The sequence below is a fragment of the Ictidomys tridecemlineatus genome, chromosome 12 (assembly GCF_052094955.1).
Source record: "Ictidomys tridecemlineatus isolate mIctTri1 chromosome 12, mIctTri1.hap1, whole genome shotgun sequence".
Lineage (NCBI taxonomy): Eukaryota > Metazoa > Chordata > Mammalia > Rodentia > Sciuridae > Ictidomys > Ictidomys tridecemlineatus.
In genome coordinates, this window is record NC_135488.1 from 71270945 (window position 1) to 71294316 (window position 23372).

Genomic DNA, 23372 nt, shown 5'->3' on the forward strand with positions numbered 1-23372 from the left:
TATTTCCAAACGCTCTGACTCAGACAAATCTCAAGATGATGATAGAGCCTGGCATCTTTGAATAAAACAATGTGAAAGACTGCATACTCAGCATTCATCACTTTAAAGTTAAAGAATACTTGAAAATCTTCTCAAATGTCTAAATCTTCATAGAAAAACAGGTTTAGAGTATTCTTTGGCCTTAAAAATAGAAAGGTTATTTCAGTTTCTGGTAAATACCTTTGGAGGTAGAGGCATTACCAGCCTGACAACATATGTCAAAAGGTTATTTATACTTTTGATTATTTTACCCCAGTGCCAGCTTACTAAACCCAAAACCAGTTCAGTAATTACTCAACCTCCTTTAGTAACAGAGCTGGCAGAAGAATACTACTAAATGGGAATGAAAGAAAACAAAAATCAACTTCACAAATGTAATTTATCAAGCAAAGAAATCTAATATATATCTGGAGGAAGAGCAATTTCTGGTGTCATGGACCAAAAAGACGCCTATACTGTTTTGATAGCAGTGTGAAGAGGAAAATGGTGATTAATGGTCAAAAAAATTCTTGTACTAAAGAATATCACAAAACAAAAAGTAAGCTGACCAGGTATACCAAAACCCCCGGCAAATCAATCTTGGAAATATATCATTGCAAGACTTTCTTCCTGAAATATTTTAATTTTGTCTTCTGAATTTTAATTTTGAGACATCATGTAATTTATCTATGAACCATAAAAGTAGGATTCACTTAATAAAAATTGTTTTAAAAGGAATATGACTTTGAAATATATTTCAAAAATATATAAAAGTAAGAGGTAACACTTCATAAATGATTTTCCACTGAGAAAGAGCATGGTTAGTGGAAAAGATGAGTTTTAAGTCCAGAGAGAATTGCATTCAAACCTTCAGCCCTACTACTAAAACGTATGACTTTGGGTACATTGCTTAACATCTCTGAACCTCTGTCTTCATTTATTTATCTTGAAATGATTGTTTTAAGAACTGGCTCAAAAGAGACACTATCAAAAAGTGCATATTATTATAATTATTATAGAAATGCTACTTACATAAACTTTTTCCAGGAAGGCTTTTGAGCAATAAAGGACCTGCTTTTGTGCAAGAAAATACCTAACCAGCTAAAAGTTCTATAATTCCTGTGAGGATTCCTAGTTCTAAAAACTTCTTGTTTTAGTAGACGTTGTTTTAAACAAGGAAAAGGAACATTAATGTCAGTTACTAAGTTTTGCTAACTTTCAGAAGATATATTACCTGCTATATCCATAGGTAGATATATTCCTGCATTAAGTAGGACTGTGCTTTCCTTTATTTCCTTAATTACCAACCAGAAACTGGACAGCTATGCTTAAAAATTGTCATTGCTAAAACAGTAGAATAAATGGAACATAATTTTCCTATGCACACATATGAAAATACCATTACACCCACCTGTAACAATAGGGTCCTAATTAGAATAAGATATATCCTATGCTTGTATAATCTTATCAAAATGGATTCTACTGTTATGTATAACTAAGAAGAACCAATAACATAAAATTTTTTAAAAAACTGTAATTGCTGCAAGAGCAACTTACTTTCCCTAATTATCTATGTATCTACTTGCTATCCTAGAGATTGAACCCAGGGGCACTTTACACTGAGCAACATCCATACATCCCCAGTCCTTTTCATTTTTTATTTTGAGATGTGATTTCACTTCCCAAACAAAGCTTCTCAAGTCCCAGGGATTACAGGTATGCAGCATCAGCCTGGCCTACTTTCCCTGATATTTAAAAGGAATATGTTGTGAAAGAGCTAGAAAAACAGCCAGCACCAACCTAAGGACACTGTGCTATTCTCACATACTTTCTTTGAGTCGAGTTAGCTAATCAACTCCTCAGAGAGGACATTCTGATCATCACATAAAAGAGTAGTTCTCTGTGCATGCCTGTAATCCCAGCAGCTTGGGAGGCTGAGGCAAGAGGATTGTAAGTTCAAAGCCAGCCTCAACTAAAGTGAAGGGCTAAGCAACTCAGTGAGACCCTGTCTTTAAATAAAATACAAATAGGGCTGGGGATGTGGCTCAGTGGTCGAGTGCCCCTGAGTTCAATCCCAGTACTTAAAAAAAAAAAAAAAAAAAGACTAGCTGTCTTTAAGACTGGAACAGTTACTGACACTTCTGAAAAAAACCTATTCTTTTGTGGGGCCCTGTGATTTCACAAGCTATGGAATTTAAACAGTATACAAGCTTGGGATGGTTTCTTCAAGAAAATGTGAAGATTATATTTTCTATTTGAAGGGAAAAAAGGATAAGGCATCCAACTCAACTAAGCAGAGTAACTTAATAGTCAAACTCATAAAAATGCTAACCCATTTTTCAGGCACAATTTTTTTCCAAGTTATATTTAATTTATCTACTTGTGCTGCCCTATGATTTAACAGAGATCATATTACAACTCTTCCTGACAATGCAAAACAATTTTTATTTTAAAAGCCAACAATAATCACAAAGTAACAACTTTTTTAAGGTATCATGAAAGTAAGCAAGCAACAAAACTTAGTTTAATGTAAATAGCAACAGGCCCCCAGAGAAAAGATAAAACCTGTGAAAGATGATACCCTGGCTTGTTGGGTTAATATAAAATGAAAACAGAGATATGAGTTAATCAATTTTTAATCATCAACAATCTTCACTGGTGAAGCATATCTACAGACAACTAGCATTTTAAATTTTTTTTTAAGTTGGAAACAATACCTTTATTTTATTTATTTATTTTTATGTGGTGCTGAGGATCAAACCCAGGGCCTCACCATGTGCTAGACGAGTGCTCTATCACTGAGCCATAACCCCAGCCCTGCATTTTTAGTTTCTAACCACCAATGAATTCTATGCTTCTTAACCTGCTTCAATAGAGTTAACTAATGGGATGAAAAAACTATCATCTTTAGTAACAGAGTAGAGTACATAAAAAGATTTGGGTTTCTAAGTAAATCTGATTAAAAAGAAAAAGTACTCTATAAACATAGTAGCATTTCAGTAGAATGAATCAGACATAACTCTCCTATGTTCATAAGTGAATACATGACCAAGTGTGAACTCCACATCATGTACAACCACAAGAATGGGATCCTAATTAGAATAAGTTATACTCCAGGTATGTATAATATGTCAAAATACGCTCTAATGCCATGTATATCTAAAAAGAACAAACTTTTTAAAGTATGGAAAAAAACACAGTCGCATCTATTTAGAATTTAATTACATTTTGTTTTATGTCATAAATAGGCCTGGTTCACTAGAATCAGGGTTATGTCTAACTATTGGGAGGGTTTACAAACACAAGAAAGAAGCAGAGCATGATGGGGCACACCTGTTATCCCAGCAACTCAAGAGGCTGAGGCAGGATGATTCCAAGTTAAGAGACCAGCCTCATCAACTTAGTGAGGCCCTAAGCAATTTAGTGAGACCCTGTTTCAAAAGCTTAAAAGGGCTGGGGATGTGCCTCAGTAGCGAAGTGCCCCTGGGTTTAATCCCTGGTGTACACACACACACACACACACACACACACACACACACACACACCCCAAAAAAAAAGGCAAAGAAAGAAGCCTAAAAGTTAAGGCAACTACCCTAAGCCAGCATTTTAAGTGGGTCAGACAGCGCAGATATCCTAAAAGGAAAATAAAGGCAAAAGGAGGCCAAGCTTGCTAGCATACATCTGTAATCCCAGCTACTTAGAGGCTAAGGTAGGAGAACTACAAGTAAGAAGAAAACATGGGCTATTTAGGAAGGCCCTGTCTCAAAATAAAATTTAAAAACAAAGGCTGGATATATACTGATATAGTTCAGTAGTAGAGCACTTGCCCTGCATGTGCAAGGCTCTGGGATCAATGGGGGGGGGGGCAGCAAATGGAGACAAATAAAGTAACAAATGGCATGTAATCCTTTCTTCCTGAAACAAGTAAGCTCTCATGCAATAAAAAATGAAAACAGTCAGTTAAGTGGTCAGAAGACCAAGATCAACTGCCAAGAGAGATAAGAGTAGTAAGGCAATGGCCAACAAAGACAGAGATGAAGAATTGAGAGAATGTTTACAAAACCTCAAAAGTACATTTAGTCTGCATTTTCCCTACCATTTGGAATCCTATTTAACAATACCAGTATCATCCTTTGAAAATAATTGGTACTAATACTAAACAAGAATAAGCTGCATCTATAATCTATAAATCTAAACCTAAAACCTGGAGGCTATAAGTGAAAAAAAATTAAGAGGATACAGTCACTTAGAGCACTATACTTATATATTTTTATCAAATTTCTAAGACTTAAAATAAATAGCAAAATAGCTAATGTATGGGGCTGGGGATGTGGCTCCAGCGGTAGCACGCTAGCCTGACATGCGTGAGGCCTGATTTGATCCTCAGCACCACATACAAGCAAAGATGTTGTGTCCGCCGAAAACTAAAAAATAAATATTAAAAAAATTCTCTCTCTCTCTCTCTTAAAAAAATAGCTAATGTATTCTGGGTATTATCATATAGCATACTCATATAAATGTTAAAACTAAGGCTTGTGACACTTCAGGAAATATTTTAAGCATACAGAATGTTAAGAGAACACATAAGAGAAAGGAGATAAAATGAGGAGATGCTCAGAAAGGAAAGAAAATATCATAACAGCATCTGATGGATTCTTGCCAAGAAACTGAACTTGAATCTGATTAAGTTCTCCACCAGGGGTGATTTTGCCCCCAAGGAACAGACTCCACCGGCCAGATACAAATATATACCCCAAAGCCACGCCCCCAATTCCCATGGCCTCCAGCCACACCCTACCACTTCAGTTACTACTCAATTAATCCCTATAAGGTGATTAATTCACTGATTGGTTAAGACTCCTACAACCCAATCATTTCTCCTCTGAACATTCTTGCATTGTCTCACACATAATGGAGAACACCTCACGTCCAAACCATAACAGAGAAGCTGAGAGACACTTCTCTAAATCTAATGGAAAATGGAAGTCAGAGAAACATGCTAAAACACTTTATGGGGATGCAATTGGCAAAATCCATAACATAGAAAATTCTGTGGGATAAACACAATACCTTCAACAAATAAATTGTAAGAGAGAATGGGTACATGGGTAATGGGTACATGATATTTTTTTCTCTAATACATGTTTGAAATTTTCATTATAAAAAGTTTCTTTTTAAGCCTTCTTTATATATACGTGTGTGTGTATTTTTGTTGCAGATGGACACAATGTCTTTATTTATTTTTAAGTGGTGTTGAGGATCCAACCCAGTGCCTCACATGTGAAAGATAGGCGCTCTACCACTGAGCTACAGTCCCAGCCCCCTATAAAAAGTTTTTAAGGAAGAGTCATCAGTCTTTGAACTTTATGAATACATGCATCCTGCTGTACTCTCTTTAGCTAATACCCTTATACCAAATGACAGCTGCATCAAACAAAAAGCCATCAGAATGGAATATTCCATTTTAAAAAACAGAATGTACTTCCCCTAGTAATATCAGCATTTGTAGTGTTAGGTACAGTGGATGTACAGCAGTACCCCATATATAGGAATCTTATATCTGTGACCATTTATAATCATTACAAAGTGATCCCATAATAGGTTAAACAATTCTAGTACATATCTTTGGACAGTGAACCCATATTCTCCTTTCTCATAAATTGGATAGTAAAGCTAATTTCTTCTAACTTCTGGTAACCAGAATGCTAATAGTAAGACCAATTCGAGAAAAGCAGCCCAGAAGCAAGAACTGTGAGTTAATATACCAGTACCTTCCAAATAATAATAGCTAATATTTATTATGGCCTCCCCATGTTCCAGACAGTTTTAAACACATTTACCCACAGTGACTGATTCATTCTTTTTGTTCATTTGTTTTGTCGTTCGTTCTTAAATAATTGAAATAAAGTATTCATCAAGTAAATGTTCATATGGTTACAGCAGAATCAGGATTTATTACAAGTGACTAAAGAATAAAATTATTTGACTATATCTCATTAATAGAACGCATTCAAAGAAAAATCAGCAAAGAAAACTGCAACACTAAATCTTACGATCCATCCAATAGTTTTATTACCATTATTATTTTGATAAACTGTTTGATAAGCCTGATAAAGCTATTTACTTTTCATCAAAATCTTTGGATGTACAAAAAGTGCTGTGAAGTGATGATCATCTTTCTCTCAAGATGATACATAAAAAATAGTACATTAATTTTAATACAGGAAAAATAGTACATTATTGAAGATGTATGAAGAAACTTAAAGACAGAGTGAGCATGCTGAAAACCTGTCCTTGGCAAAAAATTTTACATAAAACCAAAATCACTGAAGTCATCTTGGCAGCAGAACTTTATGAGTGGCTGATAGTTCCTACTCTGTTCTTCTAGAATACTTTGAAAGGGTAACTAAGTCTCAATACCACAGTGAAGAGTATGTTCTACTCTACTGTTTTGTTTCTAATGTCCCAAAGAGGCTAACATGAATAATCAAAATTTGGAACTTAATGGAGTTGTTATTAGTACCTGTTTTTAGATTAAGGCATAGGGACTTGAAGACAATGCTGTCCTTTTCTATCACAAAATAATGCTAACAATTTCAGTGTACCGAAAAGATACATAGGAATGTGTAAATTTAACAAAGTTCTAAAGGAGGTAGTCCCATGTTGCTAGTAACTTTTACCTAACATGACATGCATGAAAAAAGAATTATGAGTGAAAACAGCCTTATCTTATGTAGGGTTATGTTACTCAAAATAAAATCACAATTGCTCTTGCCAGGTGCAATGGTGCACTGCTTGTAATCCTAATGACTCAGGAGGCAGAGGCACAAGGATCACAAATTCAAGGCCAACCTCAGCAATTTAATAAGGCCCTAAGCAACTTAGTGAGACTCTGTCTCAAAATAAAAAATAAAAAGGATTGAGAATGTGGCTCAGTAGTTAAGTATCCTTGGGTTTCATCCCTATCAGGAAAAAAAAGTCATGATTACTTTTAGTGGAATAATTACCAATGTTCTTCTTTTTTTTTTTTTAATGGTTTTTAGTTGTCGATAGACTTTTATTTTATTTACTTATTTGTATGTGGTGGTGAGAATCGAACCCTGTGTTTCACATGTGCTAGGCAAGCACTCTACTGCTGAGCTACAACTCCAGCCCCTAATTACCAAAAGATAAATAATAGCTTAGTCAACTTGTTAGATCAAATTACCATCAAGAAATTATAATATGGGCTGGGGATGTGGCTCAAGTGGTAGCGCGCTCGCCTGGCATGCGTGCGGCCCGGGTTCGATCCTCAGCACCACATACCAACAAAGATGTTGTGTCCGCCGAGAACTAAGAAAAAATAAATAAATGTTAAAATTTAAAAAAAAAAAAAAAGAAATTATAATAGAGAGGCTGGGTTGTAGGCCAGCGGAAGAGTACTCGCCTATCGTGTACAAAGCCCTGAGTTCGATCCTCAGCACCACATAAAAATAAATAAATAAAAACAAAGTTATTGTGTCCAACTACAACTAAAAAAATAAATATTAAAAATAAATAAATTATAGAATGAACCAGACATTACTACCCTATGTGCATATGTGATTATACAACCTATGTAACTCTACATAATGTACAACCAGAAGAATAAGAAGTTATACTCCATTTATGCATGATGTGTCAAAATACATTCTACTGTCATGTATAACTAATTAGAACAAATTTTAAAATTTTTAAAATTACCATCAAGATAGTAAATATTATAACTATGATTTTATAAAATCTTACAGTTCTTGATTTTTGTACTACCAGAGACAGACAAAACTCAAAATGTGGAATGCAATACTTACAGTTCACATAATTCAGAACTGAGCCAGGATATAACTATTTGTATTAAAAAAATAAAAAATAAAAATAAAAACACCAGCATCATCTTATTAATGATTGAGACTTATGGTTTTAGGTTGGTGACTTTGAAAGAAAAGTGAATAAAAACTGCACATTAAGTATATTAAGATAATACTAAGATAATGGCTTATCCTTGAAGAAATACAAAAAAAAAAAGGTTTAGAATAGAAACAAAATCAACTGATACCAAAATAAGAAACAAAAGAGAAAATATGAAATTACAACCCCCCAAAAAAATCTTGACTAAAAGGAATTACAGAATATAATGGTATTAGATAAGATTTGGAAACAATGATTTTTTTTTTTTAATTGAACCCAGGGCCTCAGGCATGCTACGAAGCACATGCTCTACCACTAGACTATACTCCCAGCCCTGAATCCTTTCTCAACCAGTTACCATATGTTTACTGTTCAGGCACAGTAATACATTTAAATATGTATCTTATGTATATATAATGTATTCTTTATTCTTTAGAACAATACTTAAAAATGTTACTGTACCTGTTTCATGCATGAGAAATCTAAGGATCATAATGATATAGTGATTTGGGCAGTAAATATCAGAAGTAAGATTTAAGTTTACAAATGTCAGGAGACAGACTATATCATCTTTCCTCTATACTTTCTGTGATTATGATATTTTCCTAGAGAATGTAATGGACTAAGTTTCAAGGGATGAGGTATACTGCTGAGGGCCATTACCAAGTAGGAATGATGCATCGAAATTTCCTTGCCAAGCGTACCCCATGCTGCTTAGAGGACATTCGATGGGACATTGCATGCATGCTTTAATAAGGTGACCTTGCTCAAGGACCAAGGCGGATCCGGGTTTAGAGCTGATCAGGGTTGAGGAAGTAACACGGCTCCTTGAGTTTAAGGCGTTGCCAGTTTAAGACAATGGGTTTTAGGGAAGTTAGAGGTTGAAGATTATTGCTGGGATTAGGGTGTTCCTGCTGCTTGTTCCCCTTGAGTTCTCGTGAGATTAAAATGGGATTTGGAGATAGCCTCGTGGAGTAGGTGAATTGTGCGGGAGACGGCAGAACGCGATTGCCCCTGGACCTGTGTGGAGGCGGTGTGAGAGCGGAATAAAGAATTGCTGTTTGAACCTACAAAGGTGTGTGGTGGCTCGTGATTCTGGTGCCAAGCCGAGCCACCAGGAGAAGATAGCACTGAGTAGCTTAAAGTAAAGGAGATAATTAATTGCACACCAACAGGTAGCTAGATGGGTTGCTGAGTTCTGATATAATATCTGGAGTCTGACACACAAAAAAAATATAAAATATATGTCAATAAGAAAATTTATTCAGCCCCAACCTCTCTCTACAAACAAACGTTAACTCAGAATGGATCAATAGCCTGAACTACACAGGGGTAAAATCTTCATGACTCAGATTTGGCAACAGATTCTTATATTTGCAGCAAAAGTATAAACAACAAAAGGAAAAAAATTGTCAGGCATGGTGGCATGCCTCTAATCCCAGTGGCTCAAGAGTCTGAGGCAGGAGGATCACAAGTTCAAAGCCAATTTATTGAGGCCTGAGCAACTTTATTGAGGCCTTGAGCAACTTAGCAAGACCCTGTCTCAAAATAAAAAATGAAAAAAATAAATAAAAAATGAAAAAATGGGCTACTGATCAGAAAAAAATACTTACCTATCAAAGATCTGGTAAGAGTTTAATATAAAGAATATATTTTTAAAATTATAAAACAACAAAAACACATATGACTCAATTTTTTAAATATGCATGACCTAAGCACACAGCATTCTTGTCTATGACGTTCTCATAGATATAGAGGGCAAAGTTATATAGACATGTCCTTCAACTTTGCTTCTATGGTATTGTTTGTATCCTTTGGCTTTATACAAAAGCTAACAAAACTTTATGATGTAAAAGATTTAATTTGCTTGAGTCAATGAGTTTACACGAAGAGAAACTGGAAAACTATCTAATAAACGCACCACATGAAGCAAAGTAGTACCACTGTCAATATTTATCTGATTCCCATTTCTCCAATCTGTTTATGACTTATTCTAACCTGACCACCCTCAGAGTATTTTTCCATTTGTCCATTAAAGGTGCACATTTCTCAAAGTTTTACTCCTAGCTTTCCTTTTTGTTATGGTTTAGATATGAGGGATCCCCCAAAAGCTCTATGTTAATGCAGAAATATTCAGAGGTGACACGATGAGATTATAAGAACTGTAACCTCATCAGTCCATCATCCTAGTTTGATCAACTGCCTGGGCAGGTAGGGCAGAGCTGAAAGAGTTGAGTCACTGGGGGCACACCCCAAAAGGGTGCATATTCCCTCTGGCCCTGTCCCCTTGCCTTTCTCTGCTTTCTGATCCCACCATAAGCTAAGTAAGCAATTTCCTCCAATGGGCCCTTTCCCTATGACAAGCCGCCCACCTTGGAGCCAGCTATCTATGAACTGAGATCTCTGAAACCATGAGCTCCAAATAACCTTTTTCTCCTTTAAATTGTTCTTGTCAGGCAACACAAAAGCTGACTAAAACATTTCTGTTCTTCAATAGTCTCTTTAACCTCAACTGAAAAAATATTCATGACTCCCACACTTCTCTGATTGCCAAGGATATATCAATGAAATACAAAACCAAATTTCTAAGTTTCTAATAAATATCCTAAAAACTTTTTAATAAAAGGGAACTAGAGTGAGGCATGGTGGTGCACACCTAATAATTCCAGTGGCTCAGTAGGCTCAGGGAAGAGGATCACAAGTTCAAAGCCTCAGCAACTTAGTGAGGCCCTAAGCAACTTAGCGAAACCCTGTCTCAAAATAAAAAATAAAAAGAGCTAGGGATGTGACTCAGTGGTTGAGTGTTCCTGGGTTCAATCCCTGGTACCCTCCCCTAAAATAAACAAAAAGAGCTAGAAATTACTAGTTTTGAATATTCACAGTCTTTCCAAATGCAAACAACATGAAAATAAGAAACAACTTCCAAGCAAAATTCAAATCCAAGGCACTATCTAGAAAACATGGTTTAAAAAACAAGATTGAGAGCATAGCTATAAAATTCTTTGTTAGAACATCAGAAAGATCTAAGATGGTGTCTCTGAGTACCACCAGCCAGACAAAAGGCCTTTTAAAGATTTTAAAGGTGGAACTTACAGATTATTTTAATCAAACAAGGCATTGTACCTCTGGAGAATCCCAAGAAAGAAGATAACTTGTCTCAAAGAGATTTTTAGGTGTGGCTTCTGTCTAATTAAGTGACCCGAAAAAAGATCTACAGGAAACCCACAAAGTTTGAGAGAGGATTAAACTAGCAGAAACACTGCCCATTCAAACAGAAAGATAGTGCAAAACAAAAAGAAAGCCTTGAACACCAAAACTGCCACAGGCTAGAAGTAGGTAGAGGAAACTCTGCAAATACAGTCTACTTTTCATAGAAAAGAAACAATAACTCAAGAGTATGAAACCAAAAGCCTAGAAGGCAGAGCTAAGAGCCATGAAGAATTATTCCCAGATCTTGAACTTTAATCAATAAACTACCAATCTGGATTTCAGAACTGGTATGAAGCAAAGATATCTTTGTGTCAATATTTTTCCTTCTTTTTGAACAAGAATACCTATAGTGACTATCTTACACCAGCTCACACTGAGCGGGGCAGATAATATGCTTCTTTTAGTTTAACAAGTCTTCTAATAGAGAGGACTCAAGGAGGTGCAATTAAGAATCTACTCCAAAGGACCCCACCTAAACCTGAACTGATTGGGGAAAATATACTAAACATATAATCTGATGTTATAAAAGAGGAATTCTTGTGGAAGAGGTGAGTATATTGTACATGTGAGATTGGATGTAAATAATTTGTAGCCATAGAAAGTACTATGATCACCTAAAATATGTTCACAAATTCCCTGACACTTTTCTTCAAAAAGTAGAAACTAATTCTCCTCACTGGGTTTAATTCTAATTTTGAATGTAGGGTGGACTTAGTAACTTGTTTCTAAAATAAAACAAACTAAAAAAGGATAAGGAAAAAGAAAAATAATAAGATTATAGTGCAGGAACCAAGTAAATGCTACCTTGATCAAGTAATGAACATTAACATGAATAGTGAGATTATGTAGATTGCACCTACCCCCAAATGTGATATAACAAGATGGGTACTTCACCTCTGTTGTATTCTTTCCTAAAACCTATCATTAAGGTTTAAATGGGTCTCCCAAGGCTGGGGTTATAGCCCAGCCATAGAACGCTTGTCTAGCACGCGTGAGGCACTGGATTTGATTCTCAGCACCCCATATAAATAACTAAAATGAAGGTCCATTGACAACTAAAAAATATTTTTAAAAAATGGGTCTCCCAACAATTATGTATTGGAAACTTGATCACCAGTGTGGTAGTGTTGAGAAGCAGAGGTCAGGCCTTTGGGGAGGTGTTTAGATCATCAGGACTTTATCCTCAGGAATGGATTAATGCCCCTATAAAAATGGCTTGCAGAAGTCCATTCACTCTATTCTGCCATGTGGGACACAACATTTATCCTTCCATCCTTTACCATGTGAAGACAGAGTTTGTTCCCTCTGGATGATAAGCAGAGACAGAGCCTTCACCAGACACCAAAACTACTGGTACCCTGATAATGAAGTCTCAACCTCCAGAGTTATGAAAAAATAAATATATCTTCTTTATAAATGACCCAGTCTCAGGTAATATAATAGCAGCATCAAAAAAAAAAAAAACAGCACATAAACTGGTCTAAGCATGAGAAAAATGACAGGCCAAGACTAGGAGACATACTACTACAGGATATCTAGCTAGTATTTTTTAAGACTGACAAAGTCATTTCACTATGTATACATATATGAAACATCACGTTGTACATTTTAAATATACACACTTTTAATTTGTTAATTTTACCTCAATAAAGCTGAAAAATAAACAAAAAACTGTCAGGTCATGAAAAACATGGAAAGATTGAGAAACAGACATTCAAAGAGATTGGGGAGACATAAGAATTAAATGCAATTTAGTTAGTTTAGTTAGCAATTTGTGGTACTATGGATTGGACCCTGGAACAGAAAAGGAATATGAATGAAAAAAAATAAATACAAATAAAGTCTGGAGTTTAGTTAGTAACAAAGTACTAATGTTAGTTTCTTTTTTTCCCCCCATTTGGTCATACAACGTTAGTTTCTTATATTGACATATATATCATAGTAATGTAAAATGGAAAAACTGGATGAGAAGTTTAAGGGAATTTATAGCCCTATCTTTATAACTTCTGTGTGAACCTAAAATTATTAAAAAATAAAATTAATCTTTAGACAAAACTATATTGCCTTGATCTGTTTTGTGTTGCTACAACAACAACAACAAAACAGAAGCCAGATAACTTATAAAATAAAGAGGCTTATTTGGCTTATGATTCTGATGGCTGGAGAATCCAAATAGTATGGCAAGGCCCTCTACGGTTGTGTCACAATATGGCAGAGAAGCAAAAAGGGAACTGATCATGTGCAGAAGGGGCAAGGCAGCAAGAAAGATTCAGAGGAGGTGCCAGATTTGCTTTTAACAACCTACTCTTGCACAAGTTCCCACAAGAGCAAGAACAAACTCTGTGAGAAAAGCATTGATTCCTCTTAAAGGCCTAATCACCTGCCATTACATCTCACCTCTTATAGATCCAGTATCTCAATACCATTACATTGGGTATCAAGCTTCTAGCATATGAACCTTCAGGGGACACACCCAAACCATAACACATACTTATCTCAGAGAATAGGCCACTTCATGAAAATATGTTTAGAACAATGACTGGAACATGTCAAAGATATAATAAATATTAGCTATTATTCTTGTATTACGTGGAACATATGATAACAAGAACTATCTTCATTAATTCCTTACTTGTTATATTGCCCTATTTATAATTATTTCCCAGCATATATGAACTGTGACATGTTAATTCATATTTCTCAAAAGCAGGAGTAATGGTGAAATGAGCAGAAGCAGCAGCTCACAGAAAAGGTCACTCAAGGCACTGCACCTTCCTGCACACACAGAGGCATTCTTCTCTCTTTCTCATGTGCGCTCGCGCTCTCTCTCTCTCTCTCTCTCTCTCTCTCTCTCTCTCTCTCTCTCCCCGTCCCTAAATTTTGGGATAATTTGGTATATAGCAATGTGTCTAATACATGTATTCTCTCTGTTATTAATTCATTTTACAAATATTTATCAAACACTAATATTTTCAGGGTATAAAAGATATGAATATTAATACAAATCGTACACTTCTTCAAGGCATAAGCTAACAAGACACTGTAGTGGACACATACTAATTTTGTTTGTCTAGCATACCTAATCTCTTTGGAGAAGTGCTCCTTAACTATTCCCTGTGATATCCACCGTCAATCTATATTATCTTATCCTTGGTTAAAGAGCTGGACAAATACTACAAATGTAAATTACCCTAATTTCTATAAACAGTGACTACTCCATTTGACCTAAGGAGGGAAAAAGGAAAATTTACCCTTTTTCTACATACAAATTTTGGAAAGAGAGATAAACTTAAAAAGACAGATCTGGGCCTGCATCCATTTTGCCTCCATGTGAAGTCCAAGTGTATAAAGAATGATATGAATAGCCAGACACTGTCAAGAGATACCTGAAACCAGGAATCAAATTTGAGTTTTTTAAGAAGCTAACCTGCTGACTTCCTTTATGGCTTTAGTTTGACACTAATATCGGTGTTTTCTATTTTTTTAAGGTATAACTATTTTTTCTTTGTTTTTTTTTTTGTAGTTGTAGATGGGCAGCATACCTTTATTTTATTTTTATGTAATGCTAAGGACTGAACCAGTACCTTACACATGCTGGGCAGAAGCTCTGCCATTGAGCTACAGCCCCAGAAGGTGTTTTGTTTTTTAAATATAAGTTGTACGAAGTGCTAGAGAAAGGTTCAGAATATTCCAGGAACTGATATTATTAGATTCGGTTGAAGTAACTGGGAAGAAATTCATGAGAGAGGTATTCAGTAATATGAAGAAGTAAAAGCATTTCACCAACTGAAAATGAGAATGGATAAAGAAAATTCCAAGTAGCAAAGGGAAAGAATATGGCATGTATGTAAAATGCAGTTCAGCTTTGTTACAGTGTAATATAAACAGATGACAGATCACAAGTAACTTAAATGATATTCTTTTTTTTTTACACTTTTTTTTATTGGTTGTTCACAACATTACAAAACTCTTGACATATCATATTTCATACATTAGATTGAAGTGGGTTATGAACTCCCAATTTTTACCCCAAATGCGGATTGCAGAATCACGTCGGTTACACATCCACAATAAATGATATTCTTACAAGACTAGGTTGTTTCTCTAGACTAAAGTAGTGACCATAGGGCATAACACAGAAAAAAAGATCAAACTCCTTTTGTGATTAACACTCTTTGGTAATTATGTACTTATTAGCTTTATCATCATAATTTGATGTAGGTTTTCTACTGTATCCATAAGAGAATTAAATGACTTATCAAAATTCAGATATACTTCCTCTGTTATGGATTTCTGATCTACTTAGGTAAATAATACTGGCAATAAAAAGGAACTGTAGCTTATTTGGCAGTTAATCTGAGTTGGTTCCTAGTGATTACCACTCATTATTGCAACCTGCATCTTGAGTAAGATCATTGAGCTCTTTAATTAATTATACAAAGAGTTATCTAGAAAGTTTTAAAACATGATAAACTAAAACTACTTTTGAATTAAAAAATTCCACTATTTTCCTGGTACCATAATTCATTAAAAAAATACATACGAAAGTGTTAGAAATGGCCTTATACCATATAGAAAATTAATTCAGAATGGTTCAAACTGGAGTTAACACTATAAAACTAGAAGAAAACAAAGGAAAAGATTCATAGTAATGGATTTGGCAAGGATTTCTTGGGGGAGATATCAAAATCAAAGGAAAAATAGGAAAACTGGATAATATCAAAATTAAAAATAGTTGTGCATCCAAGGACACTACCTAAAGAGATAATTCGCGGAGTGGGAAAAAAACATTTGCAAATTATTTATCTGTATAAGACTGATATTCAGGATATATAAAGAACTCCTACAACTCAACAACAGGTTTTTTTTTTTAATGGACAATACTTGAATAGACATTTCCCTAAAGAAGACCATTAACATCATTAATCATTGAGGAATTCAATGCAAAACTACAATGAGATACCACTTTACATCCATTAGGATGCCAACTATCAAAAAGAAAAAGGTAAATGTTAGTGAGGATGTACCAAGTTAGAACCTTCATGCATTGCTGGAGAGACTACTGCATTGTGTACCCACAGTAAAAAACAGTTCAGCAGTTTCATGGTTCAATCTCTAGTACTGATAGGTAGGGAGGTACGTATGTTCATAGGTGGGTGGGTGGGTAGGCAGGTAAGCAGACAAAATAAATAAATAGAATTGCCATATGATCTAGCAAGTCCAATCCTAAATACATAGCCAAATGAATTAACAGTGGGGACTCAAACAGGTATTTGTACGTCCACGTTCATTATTCACAATAGCCAAAAGGTTGAAAAACCCAAGTGTCCATCATCAACAAATGGATAAACAAAATGTGATATAATAAGATATCATTCAGCCTTAAAAAGAAATGAAATTGACACATTCTATAACATAGATGAACCTTGAAAATACTATGCTAAGTAAAATAAGCCAAATACAAAAGGACAAAAATTATATAGTTCTATTCATCTGAGATATCTAGAATAAGCAAATGCATAGAGTCAGAAAATAAAATAGAGGTCATCAAGAGCTGGAGAGAGATGGAAATGGAGAATTATTGTTTAATGTGTATTGAATTTATGTTTGGAATAATGAAAAAGTTCTGGAAACAAATAATAATGATGGTTACATAACTATGTGAATATACTTAATATCACTAGACTGTGCACTTTAAATGGTTAAAATTGTAAATTTTATGTTATGTATATTTTATCATAAATGTTTTAACGTACTAAGAATGGGCTAAGACCAGAGGCCTTCTACATTTATCCTGGCAGTAGAGCACTGGCATACATGGAATGAACCCATAGTCAATCAGCCAGTTCTGAAATACTAGACAAACATAAGCAATTTCAACAATGCTGGGCATGATACACTGTTGCCCTGAGTTCAGAACAAGGGACTCAAATCCATATGTTGTTTCCAAGTCCTCTTAACTCTCGGTTTCCTGGCTTCCTCTTAAGTACCTCATCTGTACACAAGAATAGTAAGAGAGCCTAAATGGCAGCAATGTGAAGTAAGTCCAACACCAGGGTCTGTTGGAAGGCTAGGAAGAGGCTGAGGACTTCTACAGTGCCAAAATCCTTTTCTCATAGGATCAATGAGTTTGCAAAGACAATCAGCCCTCTCCCTTTCCCTCTTTAAATCTTTTTCTTGATGCACAATGTACATACAGAAAAAGGTATCATAAAATACAATGATTTTTTAAAGCCTATTAAAAAATTATTTAAGTTCAGTAATCTTAAATTCATTTCTTTATAAACAGATTTATTTCATCACAGACAGCATTTTCTTAACTGTCAAGTATGAAGTAATTTCATTTGTTTTCCCCCAAGTGGAAGGACTAGAGCTAGGAAAAAACTCAAGTTGCATATTAGATGGTCAACTTAGCAAAAAGACTTTTAAAAAGTGACTAACATATTGAATTTAGAAACACTGTTCATTACTAACATATTGAAGCAAGAAAATACAAGCAGTTACCTCAATTCCTCACTTTCTCTTGTTACCTACATAATTCCAAGTCGGTTCAGAGCAACTTCACTACATTCAAAACACATTCCCCATCTGTTCACTTCTCTTCATTCTGCCAAAACTGACCCCGTCTTCCTTGATAGTAGTATCTTACTCGTACATGGTAGCAGCCCCCTTAACTGGTCTCTCAGCTTTACCTTTTTTTTTTCCACGACATGAATTTTTATTAGTTAACCTTGGACTTGACAAACAAATTTTTTAACACAATTTTTAAAAATTTTTAAACAGGGAATTGTCATAAATGAGGAGAAAAGATGGAAATGTCAAAAAAAACTGTTTAACCTCATCTCTATTATTTTTTGAAGTGAACAACTAATATTGTACCTATTAATCTCTGAATACATAAATCTTGTTAACAGACTGAAAGAGTTTTTTTATTTTTTATTATTTTTTAAACTTGAGATCCTATTATATAGAAGTTTGGAAACAAATAAGAATTGCTCTTATAGTGTGCAAATCAATTTCAAACTTAGTGACTTTGCCTTCTGGGATCTCAGTATCCTGGCTTCACTCTTGAATATACACACTCCATTTTCCACCAGAATAAAATGATACAAATTACAGCACATGATTTCCTTGTTTGAAACTCCCTAATGGTTTCTTTTTTTTTTTTTTAATTTTTTATTTTTTTTATTGGTTGTTCACAACATTACAAAGCTCTTGACATATCATATTTCATACATTAGATTGCAGTGGGTTATGAACTCCCAATTTTACCCCAAATGCAGATTGCAGAATCACGTCCTAATGGTTTCTAATTACACTTATAATAAAATTCAGATTTCCTCCCAACTTCTACCTTGGCTATTTCCTCTGTATTTTCTGCCCCTACATCTTCCTGAGGTGGCCCCTTTCTATGATTCCACACTCAGTTCACCTCCTCAGAGAAATATTCCCTAATCAAACTAAATCAGTAGTCCCTAACTTTGAGATAGAGTCTGGGCAGCTATAATTTTTTTCTTCAGCTCCTCAGTTGAGACTGATATATAGGGATACTAAGAATTGCTGCACTAAATGAGTTTTGCTTTTGCTTATGATATTTTTATGCTGATTTTTTTAATATTATTTTTCAGTTTTCGGTGGACACAACATTTCTGTTTGTATGTGGTGCTGAGGATCGAACTCAGCCGCACACATGCCAGGCAAGCGCGCTACCACTTGAGCCACATCCCCAGCCCCACATGCTGATTTATTTCTTGCTACTTCTCATTGCCTGTGGGTTGGAAAAGTGGAAAACTGACAGGTCTGAAGTGGTGAGAAAGAAATGGTAATCACCAGAAACCTGTACTAAATCACCGCCAAAAGTCACACCTATCTGTTAAATGCAAGTTAATGTGTATAAACTCTAGAGAATTTGTCATGCCTGTATCAATTTTTTTGTTGTTGTTGTTGTTCTTATTTCATGATTCTCAGCCCGGGATCAGAAAGTTGAAATTGTCAGAAAAATAATATGCTTTATCACCTCATGTTACCAAACCAGGACCATTTTGCCCACTGCACAGTATGTTAATCACTGACTTGACAAGTTTTGCAAAAGAGAGTTTATTCACATGATGGCCAACAGATATGAAGAGAGGGGAAACCTAAGAGTCAACCCTACAGCCTCAAGGATAGAACTGAGTAATATTTATAGGAATAAGCAAGGTGATTTAAGGAATGGGGGTGATTGGCGGTAAAGCAATCTGTGGTCTGTACACGTGTATCAATCTTCCTAGCCCTTCACAGGATGCATGTTCAGAAATGACAGTTAGCAAGATCTGAGGGTAGAGATTTTGACCCTCTAACATCAAAAGGCCACCCATCAGACACCTGCAAAGACCCAAGGGAAGAGAGTGGTTTCAACAAAAGCATTCTTGAAGCGCCTGGAAAGTAATTTCATGTGTCCCACAGGTCAGAGGTATTATTTACAGCAGAGCTAATGGGAGACTATTAATTACATATTGCTCAGCTGCAAATCAGTGATTTTTAAAATCAATTAAAAGCAAGTGAAAATAGAGTTTTAATCCAAGTTTTCCATGGTTTCATTCAGAACTGTCTTAACTTTGTGAGTAAAGATTGCCATTCTCGGGCCTGGGGTTATAGTTCAGTGGTGGAATGCTTGCCTAGCATGTATGAGGCACTGGGTTCAATTCTCAGCACCACATATAAATAAACAAAAAATAAATATCCACGAACCACTAAAAAAAGTTAAAAAGAAAAAGACTGCCATTCTCTTTTCTAAGTCTTGGTAAAAATCTTCAATTTGATATAATTTCCTAACACTAATTATTAACTTTCTTCCACCATGAACTCTGTAAGATAGGGGATTTGTCTATATTGCTCACTGATAAATTCCCAACTCTTAGATGATATCTGATATATAATCATGAATTATGTGATTATTCATTCAACAAATAGTTACCATGTGTTAGGCAGCATCCTAGACTTTGAGGATATAGCAATGAAAAAACAGCAAAAATCCTTGTCCTCTTACATACTAATGGGTAGCCTAGACAAGAATAACAAGTATAATAAAAATAAGTGGCAAGAAGAAAAAAAATTTAAAAACTAATCTAAGGTAACAAAAGATAGACCAGTAGTTGCCTAGGAATTAGAGTAGAAGGACTAAAAGGACCACAGACAGACTTTTAATGGGTGAAGGACATGTTCTGGTTCCTGACTGTGGCGGTAGTTTCACAGGTATATAGAACAACCAAAATTAATCAAGTTGTATACTTGGAACAAAAAAGGCTTATTGTATGAAAATTATATTGCCTGGCATGTAAAGCAAGAAGCAGAAGACTGAACTTTTAAAAATATAGCCAGTGAAGGCTTCATTAAAAATGTGATTTTTAAGAAAAGACATTAAGAAAGTGAATAAACTAGCATGCAGATATCTGGGAAGATCAACCCACAGGGGATAGTACTGGCCCTAATAAGATAATGTGTCTGGCATGTTCCAGAAATCAACAAGGAGGCCAATGAGTCTAGTTAGTGTAGATTAAGGTAGAAGACTATTAATCTGATTGAGATAAGAAGCCACTGGAGTTAACATGAGAAGCCATGAATACATTATTGGACTTATGCTCTAATAGAGTCACTTTGGATACTGTGTGTTGAGAAAAGGCTGACGAGCAGAAGCAGAGAAATCAGTTGGAAAGATGTTACTATAATCTAGGAGAGAGGTGATAGTGATTTAAACAGAGTAGTAAGTGAGAGGGTGAGTAGATAAATTTTAGACACATTATAAAACATACCCAGAAATATTTGATGAAAGGCTGGATCTGGATGTGAAAGGGGGAAAAAATAAAGGATATGAACTGGAAGAATGGAGGTACCACTAATTGAAATGAGAAAAAAACAAAAGAGGAGTAAGTTTGGGAGGTATATGAGGACCTGGTTTGGGGCATATTCAATTACTGATACCTTTTAAACATTTAAGTAGAGTTCTCAAGTATGTCATAAAAACGTATCTGGAATTTAGTGGAGAAATTTAGTTTGGAGTTTAAATTGGGCAGTCATCAGAGTATTGATAGTATTTAAATTAAATCTATGAAACTCCAATATCATTAATTAGCAATTAGGGAAATACAATCAAAACTACACTGAAACTGCATCTCACAAAATGACAGTCATCAAGAATACATATGGAGGGTGCTGGGGTTGTGGATTAGCTGTAGAGCACTCACCTAGCACATGCGGAGTGCTGGGTTCAATCCTTAGCGACACATAAAAATAAAATAAAAGTATTGTGTCCAACTACAACTAAAACAAAATACTTCTTCTTAAAAAAAGAATACATATAGGAGATAGGGCTGTGGCTCAGCAGTAGCACACTTGCCTGGCATGTATGAGGCACTGGGTTGGATTCTCAGCACCATGTATAAATAAATAAAATAAAGGTCTATCAACAACTAAAATAATATTTTTTAAATAAAGAATACATATAATAATAAATTCTAGAGAAGATGTGGAGAAAAAGGAACACTTATACACTATTGGTGGACTGTAAATTAGTACAACCACTATGGAAATCAATATGGAGGCTCCTCAAAAGACTAGGCATTCACCAAATGACCCAGCTATAACACTCCTTGGTATTTATGCTAAATAATTAAAGTCATCATAATATAGTGATACATGCACAATTCACAATAGCTAAACTAGAGAACCAGCCTAGGTGTCCGTCAATGGATGAACCAATAAAGAAAATGTGGTATATATACACAATGAAGTTTTACTCAGCCATAAACAAAAATGAAATTATGTCATTTGGAGGAAAATGGATAGAACAAGAGACCATTATGTTAAGCAAAATAAGTCAACTTCAGGTCAAGAGACAAATGTTTTCCCTCATATGTGGAAGCCAGAGAGGAAAAAGGAAAAGAAAGGTGGCGGCAGATCTCATGGAAATCAAACAGAGATCAGCAGAGGAAAGGGACCAAGTATTGGGAGGCAGGGAGAAAGGGGATATTGCTGGGGAGTGACACTGGCCAAATTATACTGTTATATTGTGCACATGTAATGAATACGTAACAACAAATCCCATCATGATGTACAACTATAATGTATTAATTAAAAAAGAAACTAAAGAGAATATGTAAAGAAACCTACCAGGGCTGGGATTGTGATTTAGCGGTAGAGCACTTGCCTAGTATGTGTGAGGCCCTGGGTTCGATCCTTGACACCACATAAAAATAAGTAAATAAAATAAAGGTATTGTCCAACTACAACTAAAAAATAAGCATTTTTTAAAAAAAGAAACCTATCAATTTTAAAAAATACATATCGTCATCATTAAGAAGAAAAGAAGGGGCTAAGGATATAGTACAACAAAAAAAGAAGAAGGAAAAGGAGAAGGAGAAGGAGAAGGAGAAGAAGAAGAAGAAATAATTTTCTATTATAGGATATAACAGAAGCATTTGTTTCATTGTTTATCTAAAAATAAGTCTGATTCTAATTTATCTAATTTAGTGATCTGGTTATTCTCTTACTAATTACCAGCTTCTCCATCCCTGTCAAAATACATAAGTCAGGTCATTAAAAATCTAATTTGGCATGCATCTGGAGCACAAACTGAATGACCTAAAGAAATATCATGCTAAATTATCTGCTATAATGATTATCTATTTGCTGTACAGAACGCAAAGAAAGCACTGTTTTGCAAACAACCAAAATCAAATTGAGAAATATTTGTGAACTCAAGGTCAAAGAGAGCACACTTGGGTCTTTAGGAACAACACATTAATGTAATTAAAATACATTGTCTCCTACATCTTACTGACCATAAAGATAACTGGGTAAAACTGTTTTGTTCTGTGTTGTTTAATATCAAATCTTGTTCTTTATTTAGTATCTCGACTACTGCCTTGGAGAGTTTGATCAAATGTCAAGAATTTTGAAATCTAACCAAAATGTAGTAGGAGGTAACTTCTGTACAATCACTTTAACCAATTCTGTTTTTCTGATCTGAGAAAACTGCAAATCCTGTGGATGGTTCTAAACTCTGTCCATAATTATTAATATCCAAATTTTTAGATGATTCTACCTCTGAAAAGGAATTCAGGGTCTCTTCAATTATTTCTTTTATCTCTGCAAAGAAGAATGTCAAAATGCAATCTGAATGTATGAGCTAATATGTAATGGAAAATATAGTTTACAAAGATTGAATTGAAGTTGAACTC

The 23372-nt window shown here is 35.0% G+C and overlaps 1 protein-coding gene across 2 annotated transcripts in view; it reads right to left on the minus strand.

The window, feature by feature from the left end:
- Window positions 1-23372, minus strand: part of Commd1 (copper metabolism domain containing 1) — a 171774-nt gene that overhangs the window by 85288 nt on the left and 63114 nt on the right. The gene's annotated exons all lie outside the window — the stretch shown is intronic.